Source organism: Elephantulus edwardii, unplaced genomic scaffold (genome assembly GCF_000299155.1).
Source record: "Elephantulus edwardii isolate Elephantulus edwardi_28Jun2011 unplaced genomic scaffold, EleEdw1.0 scaffold00036, whole genome shotgun sequence".
Taxonomy (NCBI): domain Eukaryota; kingdom Metazoa; phylum Chordata; class Mammalia; order Macroscelidea; family Macroscelididae; genus Elephantulus; species Elephantulus edwardii.
Genome location: NW_006399786.1, coordinates 11789398 through 11802133, shown reverse-complemented (window position 1 = coordinate 11802133; position 12736 = coordinate 11789398). Strand labels below are relative to the sequence as shown.

The window sequence follows — 12736 nt, the reverse complement described above, 5'->3', positions numbered from 1 at the left end:
CTGGGAATATACCCAGAAGAGACCATACCTGACACCCAAGCAGATATATGCACACCCATGTTTATTGCAGCTTTGTTCACAATAGCAAGGAGTTGGAAACAACCTACGTGCCCAGCATCAAACTCTTAATCTGAAAGCCCAAGGTTCATGTCTTTGTCCAGGTGCTTGTGTTCTGTATACTTCAGGGACAGTTTATTTATAACTGTTAAATTAACTTAGTATTAAAACAATAATATTGCAATAAATTTAGAGTTGTTATTTTTAACACCAAAAGCATTACCGATATTTTTTTTGATACACTATCCCTTAGTTTTGTTCAAATATTTGTCTCCAGGTTTTAAGTAGCAAATTAAGGATTATAGAATTGACTTCCTTCACAATGTTATCCATAATTTGTTATAAACTACATAGTTGCGTGTTTCTTTATAGCTAACAAAATCAGGTAAACATCTATCTGGAATTCTCTGCTTCCTATCAAGATCCATCTGAGGTCTGCAGTGTTGCCTCTTATTCCACACCTTCCTCTGAATCGACTTGAATTCCTGGGATTTCATCATTTTTAAAATGTTATTTATCTGTTATATTAATTGTATTGCTTGATAATTTCACCTTTATAGTAGACTTCCAAGTAGTTGAACCACTTATTAGTACACTGTCAATTCCTGGCACCTGAACTAAATGCCTTTGGTCAGTTTGAACTACTTCTTCAGTTCTTGGTTTTGTGCCGCTCATATGACAATTGACAAGTAAAATAGAACATATACTATGAAAACCTGCTTTGTAACTAACTAAGCTAAAGTAATATGAAAAAATAAATGCTTCTGAGATGTTCCCACAATTTAAGACTCTATTTGAGGTGTCACATCAAGTCATGATGAACAATGAAACATCACGTAATCTTTCTCTATATCACCGGGATGTCTTGGTGGGAGAAGCGATGAATGAAAACTTAAAAAAATTCACCAGTACGAGTCAAATCCAATTCACACTGACCCTCACATCCAAATGCTAGTTCTTTTAGTGATGTTCCATTTAGAATTTCAGCATATGCTTACACCTAATTAATTGAAATTTCACTTTAGAATGTTGCTTCTTAAACCATATGATAAGTCATTTCCAACAATTTCCTAAATTTTTAGTCTCACTTTTGTAGCTTTTTATTCAAAGTTAGGGAAATTTCATGGATAGAATTTCTTCTCCTTTAGATGCCAAGTTATTCTAAGTGTAGAAAGAAATGTCAGCTTCTGGAAAGTGTGAATGAGCACATCTATGAAATTTCCTAAACCAGGTGCAATCCTACAAGATTTTGACAGCTCTCTTAATATCTTTAGACATATAGGAGAGCTCAAGTTTATTGGATTCTCTCAAGTCATATTAAATCTTATACAGATAATACTCAAAATGTGATCATTTCTTTGATTTTTTGCAAGAATCTTTAAATAGGAAGTTATAGTTAAATTTTTAGTTTTCTAACATTTAGAGACTTTTGTTTTTAATCATAAAAATCAAATCATTCAAATAGCATTGGCATGTATCAAATTTTAGTATTATTGAACAAGAGATGCTGAAAAAATGTGTTTTAACTTTAAGAAAATGTGAAAAATACACAACTGCACAAAAACTAAAAACATATACCCTAAATAAACTGAAATAATAAAAATTTTAAATGTTAGTATTTGGGGGGAGTCTACAGGAGAACGTGGTATAGCACTGTTCTGTGCATCTGCTGTACAGAGGTAAGTTGGTTGCTGTGATGTGAGCTTGATGTGTCAAATGTGATAACAGGGTTATATACCCATGGCGGACAAGTTTGGTGGAGCTCCCCAATTAAAACAAGCTTGGAAGCAGAAGTGGCATCCACTTCTGAAATGCCTTGCCTCCAGAAACACAATGTATGAACTTGGACAAACAATGAAAGTTATACAAATGTTCAGATCTTTCATTCATAGGGTCGTTATGAGTTGTCTACAACTTGATGACCCTTACCACTATCACCACCACCACCACAGCAACAGGAGAAAGATGTGTTGGTATACTTTAGTGGTTGCTGTTGCATGTCTTTGAGTCAGGACAGACTCATAGCCACCTGCCGGCCCTGTGGATTTTCAGAGACAGTAAATCGCAAAGAAGGATATTGCCTATCCTGCTTTTGAGGAGCAGGAGGTGGGTTCAAACCAACCATGTGTACCTTCAGGATTGCAGCACAACTTATCACTAAGTCACCAGAGCTTAGAGCCAAGGAAATCTTTTGGCAGATCTACTCTCTCACAAGGGGTTGCCATGAGTCAATATCAATTCAGTAGCACTTAAAACAAAGCTAAACAAAACAACAGTATTTTAGAGAAAGAAGAACTAAATGGAAAGCATATAAGAATATAGTTATGTGCTCGCTTCAGCAGCACATATACTAAAATTGGAACGATACAGAGAAGATTAGCATGGCCCCTGCGCAAGGATGACACGCAAATTCGTGAAGCGTTCCATATTTAAAATAAAAAAGAATATATTTATATGATTGTACATGAGTATACAATTTCTACTAAGATAAAATGTTTAAACATACACATAATTTTTAATAATTAAACAAATTCTATTAAATATATTTAGGAATATTTATCTTCTTCCATTTTCTGGAATATTCTTACATCTTATATCTTATTTCTATTTCCAGAAGGTTGTGCCATAAACGTCTGAGTTCCTCAAGACCTTATGCTCTTAGTCCTTATGTTCATATGTTATATTCTTTCACTTTGTTGTCATTGGTCATAGTGTCTTTTACTGAAAGATGGCCAAATGGTCAATATCTTGATCATACAGCTGACAAATAATAGAATATGAAACTACAAAAGTTGAGGAAGAACAGTCCATAAAGTTTTTATTACATTCTTTTAATGCTATCTGATTGTTCCATTTTCATTTTCCCTTCATACTAATTTTTTTCATATGATTTAGGATATTCTTCTTATATTATTTATAATAATAAATATTATAAATCATTCATACCCCTTATATCTTTTAGATGTTTGAAGAAAGTGAACACTTTATGATGTTACTTGGAGACAAGGCTGGTGAAACCCCATATTGCATAATTTGGGTGTGTTGTAAGGATGGGCTAGTACTTAGATAAGGACATCATGCTTAGAAGTCATCATAAAAGTGGAAGATTCTTAATGAAATGATTTGACACAGTAACAGTCACAATTAATAACGGGATTTTGTGTATTTGGGATGGTAAGGGATGCGTGAGATAGGGCAAGGTTCAAAGCTCTTGTTAATGCAAATCATGTAACCTTGCTTGTTGAAACCAAGGAGGGCCTGAAACATATGTTGCAAAAGGTCAAAGACTGTAGTTTTTAATATGAATTGAAGCTCAACATCAAGAAAATGAAGATTGTTACAACTAACCAATTGGCAGCACCATGATAGAGAAGAGATTGAGGTTGTTAGCAATTACACCTTGTTCAGCTCCATGTTCTTGGTACCAGAAGTTAGAAAATAAAAAGATGAATTGCATTGGAGAAGTCTGTTAGGGACCTTTCCAAAGTGTTAAAGAGCAATGATGTCAGTCTAGAGACTAAAATGCCCCTGATCCAGGCCATGGTGTTTGCAATTATTTTTTTTTGTATCAGAGAACTGGACAATGACTAAGGATGACCGAAGAAGAACCAATGTCTTTGAGTTGTGGTGCTAGAGAAGAATATTGAACATACCATGGACTTCCAGGAAAACAAATAGATCTGTCTTGAGGAAGGTGAAACCAAGATTCTCCTTGGAGGCAAGGATTTTTATTTTCTCTCTCATGAGAGAGATTTTTATTTTCTCTCTCATGAGTGCCTCCTGGCACATGGCCAGGAGGGATCAGTCTTTGGAGAAAGACACCATTCAGGGAAGGGTTGAGGGACAGCACAATAGAGGAAGTCCCCAGCTGAGATGTATTGACACAGTAACTGGCACAATGGGGCTAGGCTTTTCAGAGTCAGTGAGACTGGCTCAAGATAGGGCAGGGTTCAGAGCTATTGTACATAGAGTCGCTATGAGTCTCAGGCAACTCAATGGCACAAAACAACTACAATATGAGTCATAGTTGATTTGGTGATGCATAACAATAAACAACATGGGCATTTTGGTGCCATCTTTTACTATTGTCCCAAATAATAATATTTCCAGTAAAAAAAAAAATATATATATATATATACACACACACACACACACATATCAGAAATACAACAGATACTAACATTACCAGTTCCATAATTACAGACAAAAAAAGTATTGGTTATGAAATTTTTTCTGGTTTATTATCAGCAAGTATTACAATAAGGAAATCTCATGATTTAGTTAGTTTTTAAAGAAGCTATTTCTTCAGTAAAGGAGTGACAAAATAAGAGTAGACTTTAGAAGCAATCTATTTCTAAAAACTATTGCAAAATTATCCAAAAAGCAAGATGAAGTTGGGAATTAAGAAAGGAAATCCACCTGCTGTTTTCTATGACAAATATAGTCTCATCTTATGCATCACCTACAACTGTGATCTAGCATGCCACCTTTCTCAGGATCACTGGTCAAATCTCATCTCATCATCTGTCAGACAGGTACTTTGAGAGCTGTTGTTTGTAATCCTTATCATTTTTCTATGAGCAAAAGAATAACTAGATAAAGAGATAGGTAAAAAAAGAAAAAATTTAGAAAGTAAAATCAAAACAAGAGAAGAATAATGAGAGAGAAAGCTGGAGAGGGAGGTGGGGGCATTGCTGTGGAGGCAGGGGACTTGCTATTGAGGTCTTCAGTAAATAAAACTAGAGTTCATTTTGAGGATATAGGCAAGGAAAATCAGAGTCCATTTTAATTTGCTGACACAGTTCAAAGGACTCTAAGTGGATTCTCTCTATATTTCCCATATGTTTATCAATTCTCCAATTAAAATAATTCATCAATTTTAAAAGTAGAGCTCAGCAATTTGAATCAAGTACTCTGTTAACAAAACAAAGCTCAGAATAAATGCACTATTGGTGTATAATATTTTAAAAGGAGGGTTTTTTTATATATTTTAATTTAAACATATATGTTTTTTTTCTTTCAGATTTGTTTTCAAGAGTACATTTTCTTAATATAGGCAAAAGTGCCTCCCTATAGCATTAATACAGCTATTGATCTTCAAAGAAAGCTATTTATTTATTTATTTATTCTTTTTATGAGCCGTAGCAGCTAAGTTGAAAATGAAAGCTTTCAAGTTTGTTGACTCTAGAGCTGTTTGGTATTTTATTTTCCCCCCACACACTGCAATAAATGTCCTTTTTCTGATTTGACACTGGAAATAAAAAAGCAAATTTTGTCAGTATAAGTCACCTAAGCAACAACAGCTGTGCCTGTCGTGCTCATAGTTTTCTAGGACCCTAGATATTCAGAATCACTGAACTTGCTGGACCCCTACCAAGTTATCTATCTCTGACGGCTGCTGTGCTGTAAATTCATACCGAAAACTATTATATTCACCTGAATTGCTGCAGTTCCCCAGATAAAATGGTAACTTTCTCACAGATTTTCCTGTCAGCTTCAAGTTGGAGGTAGGATTTAGGAAGGTTACATGTCTTAGTCCACTGACAGAGAATGAATTCCTTACTATTTTCCAAGCACCTTTTCTCAAGTCCAGCGTAAAGGCGGGTAGAAATCACACACATCTGGTCTGGTAATAAGCCTTTGCTGTAACCAGTCCATTAAGATTCTTTTAGGCACTTTCCCTTTGAAAACTCATGATAAGCTGGCTTGGCTAGAGCTTTCACTGGTTTCTTGTTAAGTAGCCTTTTAGCTTTCTGTGGAGCAATTTGGCAGCTATCTTCTTACAGACTCATTAGCTTATGCTCGAAGTCACTCATTTGCAGATTTAACTTGTAGCTTCTTAGAGTGAATATAGCTTCTACATTATACTTGAGAAAGGGCAGCATATCTTTGAACTGACACTTCACAGAGTCTACACAAATGTACATACCAATGTGTTTTCAGGTTTTATGTGTAAATTTAAAAAAAAAACCCAATCCCATCAGCCCATTTATTGAGTATATAATAGAGCTGGTTCTGGGTATAGTGTAAATAACTATGCTAAAGGTGATTTTAAGAAAACACAGAAACTAAACCACCTCACTGACTGCCCCTGAGACAGTTCTAACCCTTTATCCAGTTCCAAAGCTATAAATCTTGGTGGAGAATGTTTATATATCTTTCTCTGATAGAGTCACTGCTGGATTTGAACCACCAGAGACATTCAGCCCTTTTTGTTAGCAGCACAATATACTTTGTTATCAGTGCTCCCTATAAAGGTGAATGCAGGCAAGAAAGATCAAGCAGTAACTTACCATCACAATTTTACCATCATCAGGGTTACTTGGTTATGGGAACCTGAATGCTAACTGGGCAGTGTTGAGCAAATTATAAAATTAATTCTAACTCTATTTACTGAGGAGGACCTGAAGCTCTTGCTGCTGAAGGTCAAGGACTGTAATCTTCAATATGGATTGAAGCTCAAGAAGACAAAGATTCTCACTACTGGGCAACATCATGATGAATGGAGAATGGGTTGAAATTGTTAACAGTTACAACTTGCTCAACTCCACAATTAGCACTCCTGGTACCAGCAATCAGGAAATCAAAAGATGAATTACATTAGGTAAATCTACTCTCAGGGACTTTTTCAGAATACTGAGAACAACGATGTCAGTCTAGAGAATTAGGTATACCTGATCCAGACCATCCAAGTCTTTGTAACTACTTGCTAGGCATCAGAGAGCTGGACAATGACTAAGGATGACAGAAGAAGAATTGATTGAGTTGTGGTGCTGGAGAAGAGTCTTGAACATACTATGGACTGCCAAGAAAACAAATATGGTTGTCTTGGAGAGGGTGAAATCCAGTTTCTCCTTGGAGGCTAGGATTTTGAAGCTCTATCTCACATACTTTGGGCATGTGGCCAGAAGGGATGAGTCCTTGGAGAAGGATATCATTCTCTGAAAAGTGGAAGGACAGTGCAAGAGAGGAAGACCCTGGATAAGATGGATTGATACAGTAACTAGGGCAATGGGGGTGGTGTGTCAAAAGTCAATGAGACTGACTTAAAACAAGGGAGACTTCAGAACTATTTTACATAGGGTCGTTATGAGTCACAGACAACTCAAAGGCACATAGCAACAACAACAACAACAACAACAACAACAACAACTCTATTTAACTGTTGAATTACCATTGAACTGACTCCATATGATGACCATATCATGTGTGTCAGTCTAGAACTGGGTCTGTTTGCCGTTGTTTGCCTTTTGAGAACTAGACTGCCAACCCATCTTTGTTCTTAAGTACTTCAGGCTGGACCCCAAACCACAAATCTGTTGGTTAGCACCAGAGTGTGTTGACTGTATCAACCACAGATTCTATTTCAGTTGGCCCTTTATCATTTATATATATTCCACACATATTGAAATGGAATAAAAATATCTTCCTGCCATCTGCTAACAATAAAATAAAAAAATGCTATATGCTATATATGCATATATGCTATATATGTCTTTCATTTTTTTAAAATAACTCTAAATGATCCAAAGCATTAATCTAATTAAAATCATTGCTGAGCTTGAAAAGAGCATTCTAGTTGATGTTGATTTGCATTCTAACTTTGCTTCTCAGAAGCTAGGGTAACTAAGAAAGCAATATGCATCATTATCCCGTGGTTCAATACCCTAACTTCAGTTCAGAGATGTGAATTTGTTTGAATGCCATTTCAGGGGCAGTGGGGGGTGGGGAGGAGGAGAGAAAGGAAATTCTTGGATATTTTATAGGCTATCCATTTTGACAGAGAAAAGTAAAGATTTAACCTTCCTCATTGCTATTGCCTCAAGATATACTTGGAGAAAATAAAAATAATTTCCACAGGTAAAGCTTAAGCAATAAAAAAGAAAACAACATCTGCGTCAAAAGAGACTTTAAGAAAGTTAAGGCTGCATTGTTTGACCTGAAAACCACCACAGCTTGTTTGAATTACACAGCCACCTGTCACAACTGTGCTTGGGATTCTTCTAAAACAGTAGGAGATTGTCACATAAATGGAATGTGTGGGATTTAAATTATTGGCCATGAGGCCATACCAATAAATATGAAAGTTTCCAGAATGAAAATGACAAGACTCAGTGTTTTCTAAAACCATATAATGCTCACTGTTTGCAGCTGTCCAGAACTCTAGCGGAGAGATACAATAATATTAAAATGACAATATCATCAAGAGAACTTTAGCAAATTCAATTTATACTAATTAACAAGATTAAATTCTTAACCACACTACAAATAATTGTGCAAAGTACGGCCTACATAATTGTTATTTTTGTGATTCCACATTTTGTTTGTTTTAAATTCAGATAAAATAGATAATCACCTTGGTGCAACTCGAACTGACTTTGTGAATTCTCTTAAATGTAGTACCTGTTCATGGTAACCACTGTAAGTTCTGGTGAACTAGTCCATAGCATATTGCACTGTTAACCAAAAGAACTTGCTCTCAGGTGGTTCAAATACAGCAGCTATTCTAAAGGAAGACTGCCAGTCCCCTTCATTAAGATTTACTGGGCACCCACAAGAGTAAGTCTGATAACCCAATTATAAGATGGGCAAAAGACATGGAAAGAATTTTATTCAAATGGACAACAGTCATTTGAAGAAATGATCAAAATTACTGGCAAGAAGAAAGATGCAAATCAAAACCACGATGAGATCTGATCTCACCCCAGTAGTAATGAACAGCAAGTAATAAATGTTGGAGAGGATGAGATGTGTTGAGATACGACCTCTGTTACACTGTTGGTGGGCTTGTACAATGGAACAAACATTCTGGAAGGCAGTTTGATGCTTCCTCAAAAAGCTGAACATAGAAATTCATATGACCCAGCATTCCTTGGAATAGACCCCAATAAAATGAGAAATGAGGCTCAAATGGAAACTTGTACACTAATGTTCATAGCAGCATTATTCACCATCGCAAGAACATTGAAACAGCCCATACACAAAACCATTATTTTAGAATGAATATGAGGATTGAAGGCAGGGGTGAGGGGAGGGTGGAAATAGAGGTGTGAATATAAGTAGGGGAGTAGGGTGTTAATCAGTAGGTTGCACAATTTTTGTGTTTAGGTAGGATGAAGGAAATGGGAAGGATCTTTGGGGAAAACCAGTGTATTCAGACATTATAAATAAATCAGAATAAAACAAACAAAAATTATAGCCTCAGAAACCCAGTAAAGGATCACTAGGATTCTCAATCTTCTTAAGGACAGTAATGGAGTTGCATGAGACTAAACATGGTATGGAGGCTGAAATCCACAACTAGAAATATTGTTATTTGGCTAAAATGTTGTAAAAGAAGCATATGATCATCTCTAACCCCTGAAAGTATCAACATAATCATTCACAATAAGGGTGTTTTTGTTTTTTCAAGAAAACAATATCAGCTATAATAGTCCTTCAAAGGGATAAATCTAGCCAGAGGAATATAACACCTATTGAAAACAAAAACTACTGTTATAAACCAAAAGCCTCCTAAATAAATGGAAAAATATGTCTTATTGTTGTTTAGTAAAACTTAACATTGTGACATACCTATTCATCAAATATATACAGAAAGGAATAACACAGATCATGGATAAATAAAACTTTTTGAAAAAAAGTAACAAAATAAGAGGCTTCACATTACAGGATCTCTGAACCTACTACACAGCCGTGGCATTCAAAATAGCCTGGAAGAAGACAGACACATAGACCAGTGAAAGTGCATTAAAAATCTTGTTGCCACTTCATCCCATGCATGTAGCTGAAATTCAACAAAGGGTAAAAATTTATTAAAGGGGAAAAATAGAATCTCTATAACATACAGGGGTGATAAAATCAGGTACTTATGTTTTATGGACCAGTCCTTGAAAAAGATAACATGCTGGGAAAGAGAGGTAAGAAAAAGAGAGGATGACCTTCAAGGGGATTGATTCAGCGGTGGCTCAAGCATGGCATAGATTGCAAGGATGGTGCAAGATTAGAGCAGAGATCCGATTCTTTGTGGCCAAGGTTGCTTTGACTTATAGTTGACTCAATAACACCTAACAAAAACAACATTCATAGAAAAATGAAACAGAACTCATAACCTACAATATTTACAAATCTAACTCAAAATGGATCAAACTATAAAGATCAAGGGAGAAAACATAAAAGCAATAGTAAAGGTCCTAATAAAAGGGACAAATAGAATAGTGAACAGAAAAATGAGCAAACAGCAGAAGATAGATTAAATAAATAGGAACTCACAAAACCGAAAAATTTATATTCAGCCAAGGACTTCTTCAAATGAGTAAAAAGAGAAAATATAGACAAGTGGAAATTTTCGTCAATGATCTGGCAGTAGACTACTAAATTTATTGAGTATGTCAGCATCTCAACAACAAAAAAGACAAACACTTTAATTTAAAACTGGGCAAAGGACAGCCAGAAATCTCACAAGAGACATTTAAGCAACAAGAGGTCCTGAAGAAATAGTCATACTCTCTAGATATTATAAAGGTACAAGTAAAAAAAAAACAAAAACAAAAACAAAAAACAACCGAAACAAGATATCATCATTGATAGTAGTACTCAAGGTTTGGTTAGGTGTGGTTTTTTTTGTGGGCTTTTTTTGTGTTGTTTTTTTTTTTTTCCAAATCATTGATAACTTTATTGTGCAGATTTCCCCACACACTTTCCTTCATTGACATTATCTCTCAAACAGTCATTCCCATACCTTGAGTTTTAATAATCACCATTGGACTATGCAGCTTACATGGAATCATAAAAGCTGCAATTACTGGTCTCTTCCTGTCAAATGCAAAGTAGAATGAAAAAAACCAATCTCAAGAGAAGGATTAGTTATAAAGTCTAATGAATAAAGAATGACAGCCTCCGCTCCTGGTCGCCTCTACCCCATCCCCATCCCAGAAGACACTACAACTCCCACCCCTCACGTCCCCACACCTCCAGCCCACCATGGAGCAGACAAAGTTGATCCAGAAAGCGAAGTTCGTGGAACAGGCTGAGCGCTATGACGATCTGGCCACCTGCATGAGGCCGTGATGGAGCAAGGGGCCAAGCTGTCCAATGAGAAGCACAAACTGCTGTCCGTGGCCTACAAGAATGTTGTCAGGGGCCGCTGGTCAGCCTGGAAGGTCATCTCAAGCATCGAGCAGAAAACTGATATCCCCACCAAGGAGTTGCAGCTAATCGATTAAGGACTATCTGCAGAAAGTGGAGTCTGAGCTGAGGTTCATCTGCACTACAGTCCTGGAATTATTGTATTAATAACCAATGTAACTAATCCAGAGAGTAAGGTGTTCTATCTGAAAATGAAGGGAGATTGTTTCTAGAACCTTGCTGAAGTAGCATGTGGTGATGATCGAAAACAAATGATGGATAATTCCCAAGGAACTTACCAATAGGCATTTGATATAAGCAAGAAGGAGATGCAACCCACACATTCTATCCGCCTGGGCCTGGATCTCAACTTTTCTGTATTTTACTATGAGATCCTTAATAACCCAGAGCTTCCTGTACACTGGCTAAAATTTTAGGCTTTTGATGAGGCGATTGCAGAACTTGATACACTGAATGAAGATTCATACAAAGACAGCACCTTATCATGCAGTTGCTTAAGGACAACTTAACATTATGGAAATCAGACAGTGCAGGAGAAGAATGTGAAAGTTACATGCTCACAGGGTGTCATCCTTCTTCCCCCTCAAGAAACCTTTTACATATCTCCAGTCCTTATTCCCCTTGGATTTCCTGTAGCAAAGAAACCCATTCATGTGCATAGAATCAACTGTTTATAGTCTTCTCACACCGCAGCTTTAGGACAACTCCACTCCTTGATTTGTGTTTGTCTTGGCCTTCCTGGTGTGCAGTTACTGCTATAGAAAAGTAGTAATAGCTTCATTTCATAGAAACATAAGTTAACTTCCAAACACTTATGTAGAAGACTAAAATGTATCTGGTATTAAATCTGAACCAGTTCTACAAGTTCTACTGTGCATTGTATTACTGTGAAGATATGAACATGTAGTTAAATACAATTAAAAGAGTGTTCTGCATAACTTTTTGATTTCTACATTCCTCCCCTTACTCTTGTTTGGGGCTCCCTTTCAGTAAGCAATTTTCCCTGCTCTTAATGTATTCCTTCTTAGTGGACATCCAGAAGTATTAGATTGAACAGAAAGACATTCAACACTTCTGGCTCAGCGGTCATTGGAGTCACACATTGAAGTGCCTCCTAGATAATATATTGTGGGGGTCATGTATATTTGTGATAAAAGGGAGTTTCCTGTTCACTCTTCATTTGCTGCTGTTTAAGTTGACAACTTCCTTTCCCAATAAAAATTTACTTACAGTCTCAAAAAAAATAATAAAAAAGAATGACAGCCTCCAGTATAAATCAGACTAAGTATTAGACAGTAACTTGACTACCCCTACCAACTGTTCTGATTGTTATCTGAATAGAAAGTTCTAGATAAAATATAAGAAAATGTAGATAAGAATTCAAAATACTTAAAATACATGCCAATTGCTGATGTTGTTGTTATGTGCCGTTGAGTCATTTCCGACTCATAGTGACCCTATGCACAACAGCTCTAAACCCTGCTCTATCCTGCGCCAACTGCACTGCCTCTGACACACCCATTCCTATTACCCT

The 12736-nt window shown here is 36.3% G+C and overlaps 1 pseudogene; it reads left to right on the top strand.

Moving 5' to 3' along the window:
- Nucleotides 1-11037: 11037 nt before the first annotated feature.
- Nucleotides 11038-11863, top strand: LOC102847816 (annotated as a pseudogene).
- Nucleotides 11864-12736: the final 873 nt, after the last annotated feature.